Source organism: Rattus norvegicus, chromosome 4 (genome assembly GCF_036323735.1).
Source record: "Rattus norvegicus strain BN/NHsdMcwi chromosome 4, GRCr8, whole genome shotgun sequence".
NCBI lineage: Eukaryota > Metazoa > Chordata > Mammalia > Rodentia > Muridae > Rattus > Rattus norvegicus.
This window is the reverse complement of record NC_086022.1, coordinates 180155219-180173911: the sequence shown is the minus strand read 5'-3', so window position 1 is coordinate 180173911 and position 18693 is coordinate 180155219. Positions and strand designations below refer to the sequence as shown.

General features: G+C 48.7%; 1 protein-coding gene and 1 pseudogene across 7 annotated transcripts in view; one reads left to right on the top strand and one right to left on the bottom strand.

Moving 5' to 3' along the window:
• Nucleotides 1–18693, top strand: part of Lmntd1 (lamin tail domain containing 1) — a 234235-nt gene that overhangs the window by 145451 nt on the left and 70091 nt on the right. The window lies entirely within an intron of this gene.
• On the bottom strand, nt 8388–8500 carry LOC120102714 (small nucleolar RNA SNORA17; annotated as a pseudogene).

The window sequence follows — 18693 nt, the reverse complement described above, 5'->3', positions numbered from 1 at the left end:
GGACACATCACAAGCAGCCTGAGCCACGAGAGGCTGTGGGGAGGGAGGCACACCGGCTTTGCCGTCTATGATCTCTGCACAGCAGCCTCGTGCTTCTGAACAGGGGGAGGTCTGTCCACCTAAACCATCATGACTCTCCCCATCTAGTACGTAAGAAGTGTGGGTGTGCAGCATGCCGGGACCACAAAGATCACAGAACGAAGTTACTGTAGAAGGGCAACCTACTGGAGGGCCAGGGAGGCTCCATATATGGAAAAGCCATGAGGCAGACACAGGGGAAGATACTCCATGCACGACCTCTCCCATCAGTTACATGTAGATATGTAAAAGTGAGCACAGGAACCCTCAGAGGCCAGAGGTGTCCAGTTGCTCTGGACTGATTTGAGCTGCTGGATGTGGATGGGATAGGAACTGAACTCAGACCCTCTGAAAGAGCAGTTAGTGTTCTTGACCAGCAAGCCATCTCTGGCCCGAATGTATACTGCTTCAGTACATCAGATCCTGGAAACATACACACCATTGAATTTCAGTCATTGAGATACCACATGGTGAACAGTGTGGGCCTCCATTGAAAAACTACTTCTGTTTATCCTTTACCTTGTCCTGAAGGAAATACCCTCGAGTTTTGATGGAACTGAATTCACATGGTGTGCCATGAACTTACCCAGAAAGATTTGAAAAGGTGGTTTAAACCTTTTGTAGATCAATTTATTGGGGTTTTAGAAAAGGGTCAAGAAGTTGGGATGTACACATCCCGGGTGAAAATATCCTCGTGTAATATACTGCCATGTATAAATAGACCATGGGCTAATTAATACTTACATCTCATTTATTAAGGGACACAAAACCAAACTTCCTAGCACTCGGGATGCATGCTGACAACTGAACCTTTCACGGACCACATCAGGGCATTAAGGAGTAAGCCAGCCTCTTTGAGGAGTGGGTGTTTGAGTTGATATCAGTATACACCGGCCGCTTGCTGGAAGCCGTTATTTAAACGTTGCGATCTGCGTCTGTGTAATTAGGCTTCCAAACGATGTTATCTGTCATTAACTGGCCTTGGCCTCACAAAGCAGCCCCATGGCTGAAAAGAAGGTTGACAAAGGGACAGAGGATGGGCAGTGGTCCACAGCAGAGAGAGGAACAAGATAATTACCTGTAAACGCTGTTCCTGTAGATGAGCTCCTCCTCAGCCGCATCTGTGAGACCGAGACAATGATGATCTAATTAGGTATGGCAAGCAGTGGAGATTCGAAGGATCAAAGGACTATTTCAGACGTGGGCTTTGATCACTGCCATTGGTGAGCCGCAAGCATCACTGGGCGTTGGTGTGTTAGCCGACATTAATGCACATTGCCTTAGAAGACAGATGCCCACATCAGGGGCCACGGTTAAAGCTGCTCACGATAGTGATACGTAATTATTAAAAATACTAAGAAGGCCTCTTTAGAGAAATGCACGGTACAAAGTGGCAGAGACATGTTTAGGGTCACCTAGGAAATCGTTTGAAATACTTCCCTAATTGCAAACCCAAATTCATTTAACGATTGTTTAAGTAAACTTCAAATTACATTGTAATATCATATAACTCAGAGGTATAGTCATTTGGGGTGTTAGCATGCTAATAATGATGATAGGAAGATACCAAAAGTCTCTGTCTTCAAAGATTAAACCGTTAGGTTGTTGTAAGAGCAGAAGACTGTTTACATACAGTAAGAACACCAGCGCTCATAGCACACAACAGTCGCCAATCCGAGCCCAGCGTGGCATGACATCTTTGCCATATCAAATGTGCACACGTGCTCAGCACCGCAGCCACAGTGCAGGGGTGTGCCCGGCCCAGGCGAACACCATCAGACATACTTCAGGCTTGCAACATGGCCGATTCTGAGTTAACTCTTGGCCCCTGTGTGTTCTCAATCTCTTACGGCTGCCAGGCTTTTCCCACAGCTACGCAGTCAGTCACACAACTTCGTATGAGGTCCCAAACCATCGTGGAAGAGAGGGTCTTAGAGAAGCTTCTGGGTTATTTGAATCAGAACATTTAAAAAACTAAACCGCAAGAAAAGGAACTAACTCAGGAAGAAAGAGTAAGGTCGCGATGCAAACACTCTGGGAAGAAAGGTTTGGGGACACGACTCATTCGCAGTTGACTGTGCTGTGCTGCAGGAGGAGCCTACCTCCCCACTGCACAGTCTTCCAGGGCACCAAGAAACCGTGCTTGGAGACACTTTGCAAATTGTCTTGCCTCCTGTGCTGTTAAGACTGACCCCTCGCTAAAATGTGCTCAAGTTTTTCACTTTACATACTCTCAGTCTGCTTTCTCTCCTTTTTTTTTTTTTTTAAGGAGTTACTTATTTTGTGTATGAGTACACAGTAGCTGTCTTCAGACGCACCAGCATAGAGCATTGGATCCCATTACAGACACCGTGTGTTTGCTGGGAATTGAACTCAGGACCTCTGGAAGAGCAGTCAGTGCTCTTAACTTCTGAGCCATCTCTCCAGCCTTTGCTTTTTCACCTTTGATAGTCACAGCCAGGGTGTAGTAAATGACAACTCTGGAAGGTTAGGGATTAGAACTACCTACCTGACGGTCCTGTGAGACTGGGGCATGGAGGGTAAGAGAGTAGATGGCCTCAGAACTCATTTATAGGCACCATGTAGCGCGTGAACAGTGCTCTTGCTGGGTGGTACAGGTGTGCGATGTCCACCAGACATCACCCTGACCTTCGCCACCTCTCCTTCTGGAGTCACAGTTTTGTCTAGTTACTGGGAATGTGTCATTAAACCAACCATCAGGTCTCTGACTCCGTCGTCCAATTCGGAGATTTGTAGACGTAAGACAGGAAGAAGCCCATCGCTGGCCCTCAACCAGGAAGGCCTGATTGGGAAAATTCTTTGTCCTTCAACATCTACGTTAAAACTTTCCACGGTGGACAGAGAACTCCCCGAAGCACTGAGGATTGGCTTCTTAGTTAGCAGTGATTAATATTTACTGATGATCTATTATTCACGGGTAATTTACATACATTTTAATGTGCACAACAACCCCATGGAACGGGCGCTGTCTCCAGCTGGAGCAGAGGGTCCAGGATGCACCATAGTAAAGACAGTCAGGAAGACGCTCTCCCTGTGGGAAGCAGGCTGCTCCATTAGAGCACATAATTGTACTCTATTAGCAAGCAAGCACTTTGATCTGTTTGAAGAGCACAGAAAGCATCCGGGCATTCAGAGTGGAAGGTGTCATACGGTACTAATGGGGGCTGCCGCTGACTCTTCCTGTCTGCTCCCCTCCCCCGCAGTAATGCCTGTGTTTACTGAAATCGCCTGTGCACGTTGTTGTCACACTTGCATGTCCTCAGCTTCCCCACCCTTGCTTCTGTTTTCACCTGGCCTAAATACAGGACTGAAACCATGTACTTGAAAACACACTGAGTTCTTTGTCCTTACCCAGCTAGTTCCCAACCATTTGAGCTACAAGCACCTCTATGCCTGTACTCCGTGTCACTATAGGGACCACGACACTGAGGATGATGGTACGACAGTGCCTGGAGCAGTGGTGGCAGTGGCTGAATCATTGAGTACCAACATGTACACACACACACACACACACACGCACACGCACAGACACACACACATACCACACACGTGCACAAATACACGTGCACAGACATGTACACACATGCACACACACAAACCAGGCTCATTGTTCTTATTCTCCTGTGTGTGTGTTGGGGGGGGGGAACTGAGGGAGGGGACAGCATCGCATCTCTCTTTGATTGACACCAGGCTCATAAGTTCTTTTAAGAAGGCATACAGTGCTGCAGGCTTCAGTAAGACATCATCAGACACATACACCATTGTATTTTGTTCCCATTCATCCCGTGCCAGTTTCCCTTCCCTCTCTCTTCCTTCTCTCCCGGATCTGTAAAGGGCTTAAAACAACTTCAGCACAAAGAAAACAGATCATCCAGGCAACAAACGGTCTAATAAGCGGAAGGGACTGTTCTCAAAAGAAGAGCAGACAGCCAGTAAATGCTTGGATTAAGTGCTCAGCACCCTTGGCCATCAGAGGAATCAAAATTAAAACTGAGAATCCATAAAGAAAGCGATTGGCAGCCAGTGCTGATGACCAGGAAGTAGCATCCTCTCGGCACGGCACACTCAGTGGGGGCTGAGGGGCGGGGTCTCTTTGGCTCACCTTTCTTGTCATGAGACCTCAATCCTAGGAACAGTGTGGGAAGAAGCTGAAGAAGACACAATCGCTTTAGTGACATCCTACGGGTGTGGAGCTGGGTGGAGGGAGGAGCTGAGGACACCTCAATTACACCTGCCTGGAGTTTCTACAAGGATCCGAGAGGGAATGAGGAGACACCAGTGCTATGCTCCACCCCGCCCCGCCCCGCCCCGCCCCGCCACGCCTCCTCAGGGGGCTGGAAAAAGGAAGAACTTGTAGCTCTATGGTGCTGAAAGGTGCTGAAAGCGAGTAGTGGTTCAGAAGCCAGAGCACCGGTGCTCTTAGAGTGGATTTTCTAACTGACATGTCCCTCTGTGACGATCCTGAGATCGTCCTTCCGCAGTCCCTATTAATTGCGGCTGATTTCTGGCGAGAGAGCTGACCACGCTCCTCCTCTCCTGGGGCAGGCATCAGCACTTGTTATGTTTATGTACATGAGTGTAAACGTGTTTGGATTTTTAGGACATAAATTTGTACAGTCCAAGCTGGTCTGAGACTTGCTCTGTATCTGAAGTTGTCCTTTAACTCTGAGCTCCCTGCTGCTAACTCCCAAGTATTGAGAACACTGTCAGGTGCCACCATGCTTTGTTGCTCCCCCAGTGGTGAATTTATTGCAAACTGCTACAGACTTGGTGCCTTGAAATATGCAAATTCATTTTGCTTTTATTTATTTGGGAGACAATATCCTTTTCAGTCTCACCATGTGTGGGGGTTTGAATGAGGATGGACACCGGAGGCTCAGGAATTGACTGAGTACTCAGTCCCCAGTGGGTGGAACTGTTTGGGAAGGATTAGGAGGTGTGGCCTTGTTGGAGGAGGTGGGGCCTCATTGGAGGAGGTGTGGCCTTGTTGGAGGAGGCGTGACACTTGGGGTGGACTTCGAGTTTTAAAAAAGCCAACACCATTTCCAGTGAGCTCTTTCTACATAAGCTACCTTGATCCTGGTGTTTAGCACAATAACAGAAAGGAAAGTCACCAGGAAGGACCCTTTCAGATACAGAGAAAGCCTGTCCTTGCCCTGGCCTGCTGTGGAGGCCATTGCTGTTCCTAACTGCAGGCTCCACTGTGCAGGCCTTCGTTTTGTTGTTGATTCCCTTTCTGTCTCTGACACTCCTGCATGCCTTGATGTCACACACTCCGCACCTGTGCCATCTAGGGCACTCTTCTGTATCAGACTGTGTCACACACCCCGCACCTGTGCCATCTAGGGCACTCTTCTGTATCAGACTGTGTCACACACCCCGCACCTGTGCCATCTAGGGCACTCTTCTGTATCAGACTGTGTCACACACCCTGCACCTGTGCCATCTAGGGCACTCTTCTGTATCAGACTGTGTCACACACTCCGCACCTGTGCCATCTAGGGCACTCTTCTGTATCAGACTGTGTCACACACCCCGCACCTGTGCCATCTAGGGCAATCTCCCCCATCAGACTGCTTAACTTGATCACATCTGTAATTTCTCCCTAGGAACATATGAAGATCAATTTTTTCCAGATCTAAGGCCTAGTGAGTAAATAAAAGGGTGAGAACTAGAGTGGGGTGGTTTTAATGTCTGAGAGGAGCTAGTCTAACAGATGGGAGGGAGTATAGCTGGGAGTGGTGACTGAGGGCGAGGTCTCCAGAGTCCCGTTTTGCAATGTATAGTATAAATGACTAAGTGAAACATGATATTCATGCTATTTGTGGCCCTTAAATATAAATGTAGGTTAAAATGGTAGCTATAAGAACACAATGCCTTTATCAAGAATATTTGGTCAACTTAGAGTTAAAATAGGCAATTTGGTCATTGCGTTAATGTTTTAAACTTTAATACCTTGGTCTGTAAAAGGAAAAGAATTTGTTACAAGCAAGACGCTTTTCCTAAGCTCATTTAATTCACGACCATGAGTATATGCAGTAAAGCACTCTTGGGAGAGTCATGAATAATGTTCTCTTACAATGAGAGAAGCCATCCCGGATCTGGAGAAATACAGAGAAGTTAATTGAACAGGCTGCGTGGTGCAGGAGGATGCCTTTCACTCATCCATATCCATGCAGAACATCCCTCCCCAGAGCCTTGCTTTATGGTTGTTCTGCCTCCAACTCAGGAAGGACGATCTGGGCACAGCGACATTCATCTTCAGACATAAAATGACCCAGGAAAAGAACACACTGAATTTGTACACAGAGCTTTGGGGAAAGTTGCCATGAGGGTAGGAACTGTTCCATTTAACTTCAAGCTCTTCAAAGCTGGAGGGGAAAAGGGAGTGAGGGAGAGGAAGGGAGGGAGGGAGAGGAGGGAGAGATGGGAGGGAGGGATTGAGGGAAGGAGAGGAAGGGAGGGGAGGGGAGAGGGAGGAGGGGAGGGAGAGGAAAGGAGGGATCAATGAAGGGAGGGAGAAAGGGGAGGGAAAGAGGGGGGAAGGGAGGGAGAACTTTCCTGATGCCTCTGCCCAGCACATGAACAAGAATTTGAGCAGCACGCTGTTTGAGTCGTTCATAGGTAGTAGTTACAGGGAAAGAACCTGGCCCACAGATGTCATATTACACTGCCAAGAAGACCAGCTCTGGAGACCTCGTTAGCACATAAGATTTTCCTTGTGTCATCTCAGAGAGAGAGAGGAGTTAGTGACGGATATTTGCAGACCCCTAAATGTGTTACTACAGAATGTATCTTACATAAAGACCGGTCCTTGGTAAAAAAGCACAGAAGACAGAAAACGCTGCTCACCGGTAGGGTTTAAAGACTGCCCCCCTACACACACACACACACACACACACACACACACACACACACACACACACACACACCAAACAATCATAGAACACATCTCCAAACTCAGGGAAAACCGTTGTTTAGTAGTAACTCTGACCAATAGGATAAGAAATGATCTCTGAACTTCATAGACTAACCATGCAGGCCTCACTTCCTTAAAAGCAAGGTTTGTGGCTGGTCTTGATCATTTTCTGCTGTTTGGACTGAGCTGGTTAACTGCTTTTCCACTGTACGGAGCAAAGCCATTGGCTTGATCCACACTGGCCCTTTGGGATGGTATATATCCCAGCTGAGGGCTCAGTAATGGTTTTATAGATGAATCCTGGAAATAAAGACAACCAAGGAGCTCTTGGACGTCTGTGCAGTCCGACTGACGGCAGACTCTAAGGATAGATACTGTTAGCTCTAAAGTTAATGATGTAAGGAGTCGGTCAGGTCTGAGAAAAGAAACGGAGGCCCTGTGGTGGCTAAGTTTATGTCAGGTTAACACAGGCTTGAATCATCTGAGAGGAGGGAACCCTCCTCTCAGACCCTCCTCTCAGACGGGCCCATAGGAAAGACTATTGGACATGTTTTCCTTTTACTTTTGTTTTCAATCTTTAATTGGTTCTTTGTGACTTTCATATCATGCACCCCAATCCCACTCATGTCCCTCTCTCCTAATACCCACCCTTCACCCTTGCAAACCCCCCTCCAATAGAGAAAAAACATCTTCATTATAGAAGCTGTAGTGTGTCTCAGTGTGTCCCACAATACACCCTTTTGTCCACACTTCTTTGCTTGCAAATGTTCATTGCAATGACTCGTTGGTCTGATACGAGGCCTCTGGCTTCTGCTACTCTATCAGTACTGGACCTCACTGGGACTCCCCTAAGATATCCTGAGACATCTGGCTGGCTCTTGGTGATAACAGACCCCCCACTGCAGCAGAGCCACAGACCCAGACATGGTCTACAGTGTCAGCACAGGCTGGAACCCCCCCATGGTCCCAGGTGGCATCACTGGGTACTCACATGAGATGGTTCCTCGATACCCTGAGTCTCCAGTTCCGCCTCTCTCCATTGTGCCCACTTCCTTCTGTTTTTCTTTCCCTTCCATTTCTCCACCACTTACTCTCTCCTCTTAGTGGTGTCCAGGGTCTCCGAGTGTCTGGAGTCGTCTCTGGCATGGTCCACCTGCTCACCCCAGGCCTGAGTAGTATCAGACTGGTGGTCATCTCAGGCTAGTTACTCACCCAGGCCAGCCTACATGGCCCCATGCGAGGGTCATCTGGCTTGGACTCATTCCTGCCCCAAGCCCATAGTCCCAGTAGGGAGGGGTCTTCTAGTCTCTGGCTTGCTCCCTGCCCTCACACTGGACTGGTAACCATCTCAGGTTTCCTTTTTTCAAGGAGTACTAAGCTACTAATCATCAGACATAACGGAGTATAGACATACCCTTCTCTCTGCCACCTACTGACGCACATGTGACATAACAGTCATACTTGCGATGGCTCTGGAGCAGGGGATTTTCTTAGTTAGTGATTGATATGGAAGGGCTCACCCCTGGTCAGGTGGTCCTGGCTTCTGTAAGAAAGCAGGCTGAGTAAACCATGGAGAGCAAGCCAGTAAGCAGCACCCTCCATGGCCTCTGCATCAGCTCCTGCCACCGGGTTCCTGCCCTGCTTGAGCTCCTGTCCCGACTGCCCTGTTACCTGGGAGCGTAAGCTGAAATAAACCCTCTCCCCCCAGGTTGCTTTGCTTGTGGTGCTTCGTCACGGTGAGCATAACTCTAACTAGGACAAACCCCATTGTGGGTGTCCTGAAAGTTCACAAAGGGCCTAGGGATACATGCGATAGTTAGGGTTGTCCACTTGACAGAATGAAGAGTCCCCTAGAAGATATACTTCTGGGCGCACCCAGGGGCTCTCTCTCAGTCAGATTGGCCTCTGGTCATGCCCATCAGGATTCTGTTGGTATGTTTAGTTGGAGTGGGAAGACCCGCCCTCATTCATTGGCTGGATTCAGGACTGTACGCAAGGAGGCAGTGAGGGGAGCACAGTTATTCCTCACTCTCTTCTTCCTGACTGCGGCTGCGATATCATAGGCCACCTCAGGCTTCTGCTGTCCGGTCTCCCTGCTGCCTTGGGCAGTGCTATGAGCTGCGAGCCACAGTAAACCCTTCCGTAAGTTGCTTTTCTCGGATTATTTCTACCACAACAACAGACAAGCAAGAACCAAGATAAGGAACCTCGAACGGACTCCAGCCAAACCAAGTCTGTGCAGCAGCTCTGTGATAAACTTCATAATGAGGGTCTGAACACTTCCACAGTTTGACCACAGCACTGCGCCTTACTGTAGTGACACCTCCAGCTTTACCCGGTTCTAATCGGTTTCCGGTCCACACAGGAAACAGCGACATTTCCTCAAACCATGATATTAAACAAACACACAAGCAAAAAATAGTAACCTGCCAGCTTTACTCTTGGTTGTGATTTTTGTTCTCTCAGTGCACCCGCCTTTCAGCTTTAGTCCTCTTACTCTACTGCCACCTTCCTTCTGACCTGCCTGTTTCCTACCAGACATCAGGTTGCTAACCTCACAGGCACTTGAAGAAGAAGGGAGTCCTAAGAAGCTGGCACTGTCAGGCACAGGAGTGTGAGGACCTCACCCCCGTGGCCCCTGAGGCCCCTGCAGCCCCACTATCTCCACTGCCCCCGCCGCCCCTGCCTGGACCTCTCAGAAGCTCGCCATGGGTCTGTGTGCTACTGCTTGTGCCTTCCCAGCAGAGATTCTGAAGTGCTGTCTCCGAGCCTGTGTGTGCTGAGGGGCCTTAGGTGTCACCTGACACTCTGCATTGACTGTCATGCCTTGTAGAGCTGTGGCTAACACAGAGCAGACAAGGGAGGCACCTCAGAAACTGGGCTCTGATGTCAGCTCTCCTGAACTTGGACCTCCCAACTGGCTAGAATTAGTTACCCCAAGCCCTTGAAGGTTCAGCCTCCCTTGGTCTGTAAAGTTGGGTGATGATCTGTTGTGAGGCATTAGAAAAACTTATGGAATATATAGTGAGGACTCGATGTAGTTATGGTGAGAGCTCATATCTACACTCATACACTTGTGTATATGTAATACATAGAAAGTATATATAATATATAAAGCATAGAGAGAGAGAGGAGAGAGATAGACAGAGACAGAGAGAGACAGAGAGAGAAAGCGAGAGACAGACAGACAAACAGAAACAGAGAGCAGAGAGAGACAAAGAGAGAGACAGAGACAGAGAGACAGAGAGAGAGAGAGGAGAGAGACAGACAGAGAGACAGAGAGAGAAAGAGAGAGCATGCAGAGAGGAGAGACAGAAACAGAGACAGAGGAGAGAGATACAGAGAGAAGAGAGAGAGAGAGAGACAGAGAGAGAGAGAGAAAGAGAGCGCGCTAAAGAGCTACAGCCTTTACTGTTTGGCTTCAATGTACCCACCCTCCCATGTGTCCTTGATACATTGTCTACAAACTAAGGATCCTGAGGCTGCCGTGCCTGGTTTCGACCTGAAGACAAGACATAGAACCAGAGGAAAGCTTGACTCTGGACAAGCCACTGTGTTCCCCGAGCCCTAGCAGAGGGGCAAGGCTTGCACAGGGGTTCCGTGGTGGTGGCTGGAAACATTGTTTCTCCACACTGTTACACACTAAGTAAATAAAGCTTTCACAGTGAAAATGGGCGCCCACCCCCTTCCAGCAGCAACAGCCAAGGGGAACTGGCCACAGTGTTTACTTTGTTACCTGTGAAAACCAGGATGGAGAACACAGGATGGAATCAGACTGAGAGGGCACTAGTGTTCCCACCACCACTGGGAAAGGATGATTCAAAGACACTGTGGAGAATGCTGAGTACACGCAGGCACCATGGCTTCCTCTGCAAGAGCCTCTCACTGTCACTCAGAAACTGTGCACCAAGACTCTTCCCCCGCTTCCCTCACCCTTCCTTCCCCTCTCCCTTCCTTCCCTCCCCTCCCTCCCTCTGTAGAACATTTATAATTAAAGTGTACTTGAGACCACAAGCACGAAGGCTGTATGCAGTATCTCTTGTAAATCCCCTGGATATTTGTAAAGCTAAGACTTCTGAAGACCCAGAGGTGCAAGAGTTCCCTGAGAATGGCTAGAAATCTCTCTACTGAGACTTTGATTAAAGCCAAAGGTTACTGGAGACAAATATCTTATGGCGAGTGTTTTAAAGAAAGGGAAGAACCCTGCCGTGACCTGCAGTAATGGAGTGTCTATATTTATTTGTCTGTTCATCTATCTATCTATCTATCTATCTATCTATCTATCTATCATCTATCTACCTATCTATCTATCATCTGTCTATCTACCTATCCACCTACCTACCTACCTATCTATCATCTATCGATCATATATTTTGCACTAACTGCGCTCACAACATCCAGCCTTGGCATCCTCTTGGGAAAAAGCATCCCACAGGAAAGGAAAGGCAGAAGTACGCTGGAGGTTCCAGAAGGCCAGCTGAGGGTCAACTTTGAGGAGGTGGCAGAATCAGTGTCCACAGGCTTCTGGGATCTCAGTGTGTCCCCTAGCCAGGACGCCCTGAGCAAGTGTCTGCAGCTGTGAATATACTGTACAAAGCCCTAGGTGCTGATGTCGAGATGGAATGGGGCCTCCAGGGTTCCCAGCTAGTCTGAAGCCTGTCACAGAAGGCTCCAGTGGACTTCGCACTCCTATTTTATGCTGTTCCATATTTGTTTGTATCCCTTTATTTGGCACTCCCATATGTTAAGTCCGACTGGTCACCTGCCCCTCAGGTCTGCCCTTGTGTTTCATGGTCAAGGGTCACAAATGAGACTTTGGTTCTAGATAGCTGTGTGCATGGCAGTGGTGCCATGGGGCTGTGTTAGCAGTGCTCCCTTTCCCCCTGGGGTGCAGCTTCTCTCATTCTTTTAGGTGTTCCTCATGTTAAGGCTATTGCTATGAGCCAGACTGCCACGCTATACTGGCATCCTGGTCATCTTACAAGTGTGCAGTTCCCAGTTACACCCAGAGGCCATGCCCAGCATCTGTCCTGTGTCGTCTAGGTTTGTGCAAGCATACTGGACGATGTTCACACAAGGACAAAATTGCCCAGTGAAACGATACTCAGAATTTATCCCTCTCATTATACAGTGTGTGGCTAACTTGAAAAGGTGTGTGTGTGTGTGTGTGTGTGTGTGTGTATGCACTTGTGTATGTGAGTATGTGTGTGTGCACTTGTGTGTGTACTTGTGTGTGTGTGTGCATGTATGTGTGTGTGCACTTGTATGTGTGTGTATGTGTGTGAGTGTGTGTGTGTGTGTGTGTGTGTGTGTGTGTGTGTGTGTGTGTGTGCTGATCCACTGTTCTCAGCCCAACAACTCTTCCTCTAGGTCTCTTCCTAGAAATGCCTGTATAAGTGCAGAGACAGATAGATATAAACAAATGTATTCTTATCGGCAGTTTATGTGCAGGGGTGTGTTCATGTTTGGCGGCTATAAGCCAATGTCAGTGTTTTTTCTCTAATGCTCTGCAGTTTGAGGCAGGGTCTCTCACTAAACCTAAAGCTAACCTGTTAGGCTAGGCTGACCAGCAAACCTAGGTTCCCCCTCCCCCACCATCACCCTGGTGTACTCTCCTGTGCTGGATTTTATGTGGATGCTGATGATCTGAACTCAGGTCCTCATGACCACGCATCAGGCACTTCCCCACAGATGTCTTCAGACCCACTGGGTTGTGCCGTGTTATGCCGTGCTGTATTACATCACATTACTGGATGAGTAAACAGTGTGTGGAGTTGTGGGGGGGGGTGCAGACCTGAAGGCTCACTGGTGGGCAGAGCAGACTGTTGGCCAATCACAAACCTGTGTTCTATTTTGGGGCAAATCACTCTGTGATGCTGAAGTTGGTTGGTGGATACCCTCCTTCGCTGAGTGATCCCTGGGTTTCAAGTTTGTGGCTGCAGCGAGACAGAATTATTGCCTTCTTCATGTTTGTCGTCCACCTTCGTCTTTCTAGCCGTTGTGAGAACTTCCCCTGGGCCATGTGAACAAATATCTGCTCCGCCCCAGATGGGGCGCCAACAAACCAAAGAAGTGATTCCACTCGGAGCTGGCTTGGGGAAGCAGCGAGCTTCCTTAGTGACTTACAGGTGTGTGGGAGCTCACGAGCCTTTGGTCACTGGAAAAGCTCACTCTCTCCAAGCCACTGTAGACCATTCCCACGTCCTCAGAGAGGGACAGAGCCTGGCAAACCCCCACTCCCACCATGAGGGAAGAGATAGGTCAGCCAAATCTTGTGTAGTTGTTGAGTGGGTAATCACGGCTGATGGGAATTCAAGGATGTGACAGCCACACCCCACTAAGTCAGATCTTGACATTTGTGTAGGCCATGAGTGCACCACTGAGGCAGTTGGCGTGGTCTTAAAGATCAAATGACTTTACGCGTTATCAAGCAGACCCTTGGCTTCCCTTTCAAACCTGGCCTCCTGGATGCCTGTATTACTTTTCCACCCAGGCCTGGATGCTCTGGTGCTGACCTTCCCTGAGGTCTTAGCACTGCCACAGGGAACTTGAAGTTGTGCCCACCCAAAGACTACTGTGTATGTTAGGGGGTCTTGAAGCCGAGATATTGCAGGCATCATCCATGGTGTTGAGAGTGCAGAACTCCTCGTCTGCCTGTTTGGCTTCTCTTCGCCCTTGCCATAGGTTCCCACCACAGCCATGCAGCAGTTCTCCGGGGAAGCTATCAATCCAGTGAACACTGATGCCTGCCCTCAATCAAGACCCATTTGGTCAAGATCTCCAAGGGCTCAGCCTGGGACTTGGAGCTGTTAACTGCTCCCCTGGTGCCTCTAATAGGCAGGCTTGGTTGAAGTCAATCAAAATGTCCTACTTGGGAGAATTCCTACAGTCATTGGCACATACGCAGTCCCAGAGGGCCAAGCAGAGAGTGCTGCGTGCAGCGTTTGCATTTGTGGTAACAACAGTCTGAAGAGGTAAAACCCGAGGCGGAACCTGAAAGTGCTGACTGTGGAGTGACAGGAGTTAAGTGTGGACACTGCCATGCGAACCTTTCACACAGGGACAGTGGTCACACCCGTGGCTGGGGGTCATCGTGCATGTAACTGTGCAGGCTGCATGCTGTTCCTTCTAGCAGCAGCCAGACTGTCTACTCTCCACGAGATCTCACATGCTTCTAGTCTACCCTGCGGACACTTCTGCTCCGCGGACACCTCTGCTCCATGGACACCTGCCATCTGAGGTCAGCTCATGCCAATAAATGCCTGGTTTGTGTAGCACCTCAGAACCAAGGGGCAGGTATCATGAAGGCAGAGGAACTCAGAGTTCTGCTAAATGTGCCTATTTCCCTGTACGCCTTATTAAACATGAATAAGCAGCATATCTGTGCCCAACAGAGCCCCCACTTGAATTATTGAAGTGAATATTAATAGTGGGAGGAAGCAAAGCCTAGCCAGCTCCCGTGCAAGCCACTTAACCTCATTGGGCCTCAGTTTCCCCCAGTACAGGTTGTGAGCATGGAATGAAGCAGAGCTGAGTTCAAATCTGGGCAAATGAAGGTTACCTGTAGGTACTCATCTTCCGGGTCACTGCTTGGATATATCCTGGACATATGGCCTCTACCGAGAACTCTGACTTAATTAGTGGCACCAGTCCCATTTTCCTCTTTCCTGATTCATGCATTTACTGCATACAAGTTGTTGCCATTTCACACTGTGTGTGAATGCACATGCCTGTGCATGCACATGTGTGTGTGCACATGTACCTGTGGTCTCTCTTCCCTACTAAAGTAAACTTCCTGAGGAGTGGTTGACAGCACTTAAGAAATAATACCTGCTGAGGGGCTGTGAGATGGTTCGATGGATTAAGTCGTTTGCCACAAAGCCTTGGAAACCCCACAGGGAAGCAGAGGATCCAGTCCGGGAAGTTGTCTTCTGGCCTCCATGTGTGCTCTGAGGTAGAAGTGACAGAGAGGGGCGGGGGAGGAGAGGAGAGGGACAGAGACAGAAGAGGGAAGAGAGAGAGGGAGAGAGAGGGGGAGAGAAGGGGGAGAGGAGGCAGAAGAGAGAGGAGAGAGAGAGAAGAGGAGAGGAGAGAGACAGAAGAGGGAAAAGAGAGAGGGAGAGAGGGGGGGAGGAGGGAAGAGAGGAGAGGGGAGGGGAGGAGAGAGAGAGAGAGGAAGAGAGAAGAGAAGAGAGGAGAGAGAGAGAGAGAGAGAGAGTAAATGTTTTAAAGTTTCTGATTTCTTGACTAAACAAATAATTAATTCTACTCCATACGTTGCTAACTTGAGGTTGTTCATGTTAAAAATCATTTGAAGTAAAATTTACCTTATATTTAAAGTCCACCCTAGTAACTTCAGTTTTTAAAAACTCACATTGTTGTGAAATATTTTCCTATGTCACTAGCGTTAAGAAATGGTTTCTCTTACATCTCTAACTTACAGACAGCAGGATCTCTGATCACTCTCGTTCACGTGGATGTTTTGGGGGGAGGTTCTTGGCTTCCCCCTAGGCTGAGAGATCACAGAGTGCTCATTTTCAAATAGCTGAGAGGCCCGTGATTCTACAAGGCTCTCTCCCCTCTGACCTTGTCCAGGGTCTTCTCAGCCTTTGTCGGCTTGGAGTCCGGAACTGAAGGGCACTCTCAATGACTCCCGACAGTAACAGCTGACCAACTCACAAGCTCCTCTCTGTCCTATTTATACACCCAGGTGTTGTGCTCACGGGTTTGACAGAATCACACCACCGACCATGGTCAGTACACTGTCCCCAGTGACCTCGGGCTCCCAGTCTGCCCTGACGGCACATGCCCACGTCCGGGGAGCGAGGCTTTTTCTGAGACCTAAGGCACTTGTTTTAAGTTGCCCCCCTCCCTCTGTGGCTGATGGGAAGGCTGGTCCTAGCTGTTGTCAACATGAGCACACAGAGAGATCCGACCTGAGGAATGCACTTGTTCCTTGGGGTTCTTTCCAGAAAGGATGGATGTCATGGTGCAGCACCTGGGGGAGAGACCCACCTGGATGGGGGTACTTTAGATGGCACTTTTAATGGGTTTGTGGCACAGGTGTCAAGAGGCTGTGAAGAGGCAGCAGTAAGTCTGCAAGCCTCTCTGTTTTCTGAGTGACTCGACTGATCTGGCCTGCTTCCAACTGCAGCCTCAGCCCTTCAAGGTAGGTTCAGCACCAGGGGCTTCTAGGTCTCCAGCCAAGGTTTCTGCTCTGGGCTGGGTACCTGCTTTTTTCCTATCTAGCCCGCAGACATCCATTGCTAGGTTACTAGCCCCCATCGCGTAAGCCAGTCCAGTAAATTCCCTTCTTGTAATTGGCTCACTTCCTCTGGAGAACTCTGTGTGAGACAGAGAACTCTGCAAGCCAACTTGGGTCCCACCTCCTAATCCTCACCTCGAATTCCAAATCCTCAGTTCCTCAGGACGCGACTACAGACACAGGGTCTTCACGGCGGTGATCAGCTTTAAGATGAAGTCATCGGTGTGGACCTTAACACAGTATGACTAAGGACTTGTAGGAAGAGGAGAGGAGGGCACAGACAGAGACAAGAAAAGGCCAGGTTTTCCTGCCAAGGACAGGAGCCTGGGAGAAACCATCCCTGCTCAGGTCTTGAAGTCTCCAGGGACTTAACTTGTTTAGCTGCCCTGGGTGCTGCAGTAGCAAAACGTTTTCAAACATAAAACTGCCTTCTGTATTTACACACTCCTTGCCCAGTGGCCTCCCTGGGCACCTCAATCTGCTGGGATAAGTTCCCAGGGCAGGGTCACAGGTGAAGGAAATTCTCTAGGCTCCTTCTTCCCTATCAGTTGTTCACTCCTCGGGTATCTGGGGAAACTCTGGCTTTTCCGGATATCCCTCCATCTTCTGCCATTCTCCCTCCGCCTCCTTGTGTGAACGTGTAATCACTTCGTCGAACCAGATGATCCAGAATCACCTCATTTCTTTAATCTCTATTCAAATTTTCTTTGACCAGATAGGTCAGCATTCAAAGAGTCTGTCGATTAGGCATCTTATGTATACAATGTATCAATCCATATGCTATTCTACTGTGTAGTATATCTATAGTACATTAAAAGCAATAGAAGTTTATTCCAGCCCTTGGCTCCTATTCCATTTCCTGTGTGCTTGAATGGGTCAAGAAGACCTGTTACAGAGCTCCCGAGAATGCTAGACACTGCCGCAGACAGGCGTGCAGCAAGCACGTTGTACTGAAGTAACACGGAGGATGGGAGAGTCCTTTGTTCTGACTGGTTCTCCAAAGACTTCCTGAACATGGACTTGCTTGAGTTAGGTCATGAGTACTTGGCTAGGCAGGTATCACATTAAAAAATTCTGGAAGAAAGGAGCAAAGATTTTCCAAATCCCATAGTATGAAATCCATAATACAGACCAACAGTTATGGGAGAGTACTCAGTACCTCTAACAAAGGAAGGATCCGGGAGGAGGGAGGGAGGGAGGGAGGGAGGGACGGACGGACGGACGGACGGAAGGGAGAAAGAAAGTATGTCTGTCTCTGTCTCTGTGCCTCTGCATCCGTGTGGGTGTGTGTGTGTATGTGTGTGCATCTGTGTCTGTCTGGGTTGTGTGTGTGTGTGTGTGTGTGTGTGTGTGTATCTCTGTGGTGTGTGTGTGTGTATCTGTGTGTGTGTGTGTGCTCATGTGCATGTGTGCGTGCATATGTGTGTGTTAGGAACCCCAGAGTTCTTACCAGAATCCTCAAACCTGGCTAACTTAAGAAGAGGATGAAGTTAGATTCAAGCCCCTTATTGGTGTTTTAACAAAAAGCTTTTCAGTCTCTGAAAACTTGTAATTTGCTATCTCCGCATCAGCAGCTCCGGTGCTGTTCTTAACTCTGTAGTGAGGAATGAAGAGATCTGCATCAGTGAACACACAGAAAGCCTGAGTAGACACGATTTTATCAGAGCCTCAGTGGTGTAACTGCTTAACCTATAGCTCTCCCCCAACTGGGTTTGGTGTTTAAAGGGGAAAACATGTTTACCAGTAGATGTTACCTCCTAAATTACACCACACTCTACCAACTCCCAACACACACACACACGAGAGAGAGAGAGAGAGAGAGAGAGAGAGAGAGAGAGAGAGAGAGAGAGAATGGTAACCAATTTTTAAAATGTAAAGTAAGACTGTAGGCTACGTGAACCCACCTCCATAGTCAAACATTCCGTGTAGACAGATTCCCTCATCCTCATCCCTCCCCTCCCCATCCTCATCCCTCCTCTCCCTCATCCTCATCCCTCCTCTCCCTCATCCCTCCCCTCCTCTCCCTCATCCTCATCCCTCCTCTCCCTCATCCCTCCCCTCCTCTCCCTCATCTTGATCCCTCTTCTTCCTCCTCCTCCACTGTTTCCTCACAGACATTTGCTCACATCATTCCAGTCTAAAAATCAAAATGAAACCATACTTCCAACCATCAGACATCAAACATCTTCCTTTATCCTGTGAGTCTTATCTTAATCAGAGAAAATCACCCTTCAGTGGTATGTTTTCTTGGCTGTGCGCTGTGTGTAACATCTCAGCATCTAGTGATAAACATGAGCCCCCCTCCCTGCCGCCATTCTCCCCCTCCCCGACCTTGAATAGCGCTCTTCTCAGCTTTTCCAGCTAATGCTGGTTCTGCACACAGAGCTTTCCTAGAGATCCCTCCTTTCCA